This window comes from Numida meleagris, chromosome 3, assembly GCF_002078875.1.
Source record: "Numida meleagris isolate 19003 breed g44 Domestic line chromosome 3, NumMel1.0, whole genome shotgun sequence".
Taxonomy (NCBI): domain Eukaryota; kingdom Metazoa; phylum Chordata; class Aves; order Galliformes; family Numididae; genus Numida; species Numida meleagris.
In genome coordinates, this window is record NC_034411.1 from 61,037,801 (window position 1) to 61,043,800 (window position 6,000).

At 43.5% G+C, this 6,000-nt stretch overlaps 1 protein-coding gene across 3 annotated transcripts in view; it reads right to left on the reverse strand.

The window, feature by feature from the left end:
- PKIB (cAMP-dependent protein kinase inhibitor beta) overlaps positions 1–5,721 on the reverse strand; it is a 58,374-nt gene extending 52,653 nt beyond the window's left edge. For 2 of the 3 annotated variants that reach the window (XM_021392530.1, XM_021392532.1), the window contains exon 1: positions 5,515–5,712. The gene's annotated coding sequence lies outside the window, so the exon portion shown is untranslated. Of the gene's footprint in view, positions 1–5,514 lie in introns of all 3 variants that reach the window. The other variant, XM_021392533.1, reaches the window with a different exon arrangement.

Consider the following 6,000-nt stretch of genomic DNA (forward strand, 5'->3'; position numbering starts at 1 on the left):
GTTTTATAAAAATGTTTTGTGCACTACAACAATATTCACTTGAATTCTTGTTTCTGTTGACTTACTACCCCCTCCTTGCACAAAGAGAGGTGCCTAAGGTCAGTCCCACCTGAGGCTGACTCCAAATCAGGGATTTTGATTTGAGAGGAAGAAGTTGCCCCTACACAAGAGCAGCATCTCTTCCAAGGACATTTCAGCAACTCTGCAGTTGCATTACTGAACACAGTTTCAGGTTGTTCAGGAGTCTATTGACAAACTTGTGGTTTCCCCATGGAATGTTGTAATCCAGTTTCGAAAGTAACTAAAAAAGGCTAATAAACAGTGGCCTGTTTGCCCAAGAAGGCTGGAAAGCAGCAGAAATGGTTCCCCTGTTCTACCTCAGTGTGTGCTTAGATCTGCAGACATAAACATCATTGAGGGCTACAAACCCACTTCACCTTCCTCATTCAGATGGAATATGCAGACAGGAAGGGGAAAGCCAACAGAGAGGAAGAAAACGTGTTGCTAACATTACATAAGTAGCAAATACTGCTTAACGTGGACTATAGAAGAAAAGAAGGAAGTGCTTCCTGATCAGTAGTTGTTTCCCTGGGATCCTCCTAAAGACAGCACAGTGAAATTGCAGTTTTAATTAAAATCTGCATCCCTGCAGCACAGCCTAGGACAGAATTGCTGTTATCTCTCAGATTAGCAAGGAAAGATCTGTACTACATATCCAGGAAAGTACACACAGAAGAGCTTCTGCTGCAAACATTCTGCACATACTGTGTTGTGGCAAGCGAGCTGCAAGACCTTCTGTACAAATGCCTTAGCCTGGGCACATCTGGCACAGCTCTACATTCAGAGATTGTTCAAGGTACACATCTTCTCACGTGCAGCAGAAATCTGACAAATTGGTGGAACCATCGCCTCCCTTTGCTGACATTGTTTTTCAAGTTGAAGCCAGCTGTGCTGCTTTGGCTGCAGCTGAGCCAAGCCAGAAGGCTGCTCTGAGCCCAGCTGCTGGCTGTCACATCCCAACCCACCCTCTTGGCTGCAAACCCAGCCGCTGCCCTTGGGCTGTTTCCCTCTCTCTGCAGGATGTCACTGCCCTTCCTTCCCAGACCTGCCAATGTAACCCCAGGTGTTTCCACACCCTATCAGGTCTGCCAAAGAGATTCATGTTAAATACTCTCACTGGCAAGGTTTCCAAGATCCTCCGGATCCGGTTTAGCTGAAGCAGACTGGGTAGCACCTACATGTGCCGCTACACCCTGCGCTCCTGGAAGAGAGGCAGTAACTCTCAGGCAGAGGGTGCTGGGTGGGGTCGAGAGGCAGCCGAGGGAAAAGCCTCTCCAACCAGCTGGGTGGTGACCAGAGGAGCAGGCCTGGCCTCGCTGCAGGCAGCAGTGGGCAGCACCATGCCGCTCAGTCTTGCCAGTGCCAGGAGGCCCTGACCCTTGCAGTAGGGAAGGTGGCTGTTTGTCCCCATCACAGTGCAAAACGAGGAGGCAGGGCAGTGTCACACCTGCATACGTTCTTGTTTCTGCAGAAGAAAAGCATTTTTACGTTCCTCACTCCTCCTCTCTCTCGCTAATATAAACCGGTAGAATAGAGTCAAATGTAATCGCTATACAAGCTCAATACTCTGTACTGAGTGTGGAATGCTGATTTTAATAATATTCAAATGATTTCTATGGTATGTAAAGGAGAACTTAACATGACCTGAAAGCAGATGAATATTTAACAATTAATTAGAATTAGCCACTAAGCACTTTACTCAGTTGATTTAATTTGTATGCATTCATGCTCAGACTGTAAGTCCAGTTGACAGGACTCGTACAGCAGGATCAAACTAGCAAATCAACCAGCATCAAAGCTTTCTAGATCCAAACATCCAAATTTATTTTCTAGAGAGGTAATGAAAGAGAGAAGAAAGGCAAATACTGTAATTGCATTAATACTGGAAAAGCAAGAAAGGAGAAAATTGGCAATTACCCATCAGTATCCCATAAACACAGCTCTTAACAGCAGTTGTGTAATAGAAAAAATAATTAGAGCAATGACTGCCACTTAAAAGACAATAAGAGCAATAATTTAATTTATAAAGGTCCTGCTAGATAAGCTGACAACACATTTTCATATTTATCCTGATTATCTTTTTCCTGTCATGATCCACACATTGTTTTGACACCACTCTATGCAGAGAAAGCAGAAGAGGAAGTTCGGATGCAGCCATAACCAGAAGAAACAGTAGTGACAGTAGGAAATAAATAACATCCTAATCAAAAACTTGTAAGGAACTCGGAGAAGCTGACTGTGGAAGAGAGTACATTTTACTGTGCCCACAGCAATCAAGTGTTTGCACTGAGACAAGATAACAAAAGAAAATTACTGCTCTGTAGGCTATTGACCTGTATCAAAAAGTATTAAATTAGGGGTTAGGAAAGCAACAGATCAGTTTATAAAGTTGAGGAACAACACCAGCACTTCCATCTATCTCATTACCAGAAACATCTCTGAACAAGAGTTTATTTGAACTGACTACTGAGGAGAAAATGCAAGATCAAAACTTCCCAGAGACTCCGCACTCCCAAGGAGCAGAGAAATTGAAAGCTGTAATCACCAACCTTGCGAGCAGCAGAAGCTATCATGTTCAGCATCCTATCAAGTACCCACAAGACTTTTCTGGTGCCTAATGAGCTGAATGCATGCTACTGCCCTTCCCTCAGTGGGGTCATCAACATCACCTCTCTTATCTCCCTGGTCACCAGCAGTCTTGAGGTGTGTCAGAATTTCATTACTTTGAAATCTCTGCTCTTCTATTTATATTGGTTGAAATTGATCACTAGGGTTAAAAAAAAAACTTCTGCAGGGCAATAAGCAGAACTATCAGTTGGACACCATTATTATTTCAACTTCATCTCTGTAGGAAAACAGGTAAAAAAATATAGTCAGGACAGAAGGGAGGAAATAATATACAGAAACCTCAAAATGGGAAAACTCCTAGAATTAAAATTATTATGTCTATTATGGAAGACATTATTTCATGTGTGGAAAGATTTCAGAGCTTTTCACAGACTGATCACCATTCCTGACTTCATACAATTTCTGCTAAGCCACATTCACAGGTTGCAAAGAAAATCTGGATGATCTCCATGTCCTTGTAAAAATTTAAATGCCAGAATCTCAATCCATTCTAAAGCAGAATATTTGACTATCCAAATTCTAAAACACAAGTACTTGACTATTCAAATACGCCTACCAGAAAAGATCTATTGGATTTATTTTTAGAATTATCCCCTTTCGGTGCTGGTAGTCAGTCATGGAACAAAACAGTCCCATGGGTGTGAGTGGCTGGCCTGGATGCCAAACAGCGGAATAAATCAAGTCATCAGCAACGTTTGAGAAACATACACTTTTGAATGACAAAGACAGCCTTGGGATAAGGCTGGTATTATTGTCTTCCTGGCACGGCTGGGACTTAAGTATGCTTCCTTATTCACCAGAAAGCCACAGCTTCATTGTGTTTCTCCTGAAGATAAGTCACTGCCTGAAATTACTCAAATACAAATTGAGTCAATATGACACAATAGCAAGTGCTGGCTAGCCTAAAATAATAGGTTGATAATTCATTTCAATGTGAGCTATTGCTCAATTCTTAATCCTCAATTGTTTCACTGCTCACAAAACTGTTTGAGAGAACAAGGAATATGCTAAGATGTGCAGTGAGTGAAAGCTCTCCAGCACTCAAGAAATGGATAAAGAACACAAATATCCCTTACTGTTCCCCCAAAGCCTCCCTTTTCTCCAAAACAGAGGTAAGCAAGGTCCTGGAGTGTGTTCAGCGGAAGGACAAATCAATAAAATGCAGGAAGAAGCCTGGTAGGAGTTCAGACAGTATACAGTCTCCCATGATAATTATCTCTAGCTGATAGAGAAAAAAATACACATGATTCTCCCAGGTTTTGGAAACCAAGGAAAGCAGGTACATTCTGAATGATTAGTTAAAAATGTTCATTGTGATACTAGCAGAAAATATTATTTGAACAGGATCAATCAACAAATGGATGTAAGGGAACAATTTTGCTCTTCCAGGCACATTAATAACTTTACATGAGTTTTTCTATCTCTGTATTTTATGATTTGCATCAATATTTTAAAATTCGTCTTGATTTTGAACCCCTTGAATATTTTCATGGCATTCTGATGCATGTTATGTTGCTTTGCTTAAATTTGTTACTGTCTTGACATCTCAGACAAAACAGATGGGTCTGTTCCAACAGGGTTTATTTCAAAATGTCTATAGAAGGTATCATTCTAATGGTAAAGTGAACATTTTTAGAAGTTATTTGGATATTTCTAGTGAAGTTCCAATTTATTTTCACTTCCACGTAAATGATTTTTATCAATCATAGTGTAACATTTCACAGACATCATAATAGAGACGCTTATCATTTCAAAGGGAAACAAACAATAGAAGCTCAAAAAAACCCAACCAACCAACCAAACACCCAAACCATCATCATCCCTATGGCTTTTTCAGTGAGGAAAGGTAAACAAAGAGTCATGGCTTTTACTCAGGCTTTTTCAGGCTCCAGACTGGTTTTTGCTGGGTACAAAAGGGGATGAAGTTAAATTGGTAAGCCAACACACCCAACGTATTTTCACATTCATCATTTCTAACTATGCTGCACTTAAAGGCAGCTAAGATTTTCCTGAAATTACCAAAATCTCACTACTTTCCAAAATTCAAACATTCAAGAATTGGGTGTATTTGTACCAACCAAACAGCATGATGTAGACCACTTTATGAACCACTGCAGGAATATTTAGAATACTTTTACTTTTTCCTTCTCTGAAAGCCCTTGCCTGTCCTTCTGAGTCCACAAAGAACTTCACAGAGGCGCATTTATCCTAACTGCATTCAGAGAAACCATCTTACTGCCAAGATTTTGTTGCAATCAGAAAAATTCCTTTGTGTGAGTGGTCAAAATACTCTTTTATAAGGATTCTCCTCACAATCACAGAAAGATGAAAGTCAGTGATGTATTTTGACGGATTTCCCAGGGCCATCTTATGCATTGACAAACAACAGGTTACTTCATTCCTTTGCCACTCAACTTCAGTTAGTCATTATGCACAAAACATTATTTTTCAGGAATTTACTTTAATCTTACTAAGCAGTACCACCACGTGAACAGAGCAGATTATTTTTACTCCGTACTTTTCTATGTTCTTAGTACTGATTGACTGTAGAAATAGAATCTGAGAGAAACTGCAACGGGAGCACTTCTGACTGCTTTTCTGCCCGAGGAAAATGTCACTTTAGTTTTCTCCCCGATGAGATGCAATCTCCCGATGACATCTATTTGCAGTTTATCCCGGCAAATCCTAAGCGTTAGAACACAACCCTAACAACATCACACCTGGTGCGGAGCTGCAGGGCAGCGCGGCGCAGATTCCCCCGGTGACACGGTGGAACGCCCAGCAGCAGCAGCCCCCACCCCAGCTGCCCCACCTGCCCCGGAGTACCTGGTCTCTCCTCCCGTGCTCTCACTTCTCCCCGTCCTCTTCCCCAGCCGCGCACTAGGGCAGACCCGAGCCGAAGAGGGCCGGCCGTCCCGGCACGGACGCGCGTTACCTGCCCGCCTTTGGGTCCCCGCTCGGCGGGGCTCTGCCGGCCGCAGGAGCCCGGCTCCGGGCGCAGCTGTCCCGCCGCTCCGCCGCCGTCCGCCCGAGCGCCGCCCCCGCGGGGAGCCCGGCCCCGCCGGCGGCCGCCCCCACGCCGTCCCGGGGCCGCGCTGCGGCTGCAGCCTGAGGGCTCCTGGGAACGGCAGCTCCGAGTGTTCCCCCCACGAAGTGTTGCCCTGGGGACAGTGTAGCGAGTTCTGGGTGTGAACGGCTGCGTTTCAGTGAAAACACGAAAGTTAAGACCTGGCTTGTTAGGGTGTGTGGAGGAACCATCCCGCTCTGTACAACTGCTTGCCTAAGATTGTATTATAGCACACAGGCTTTGAA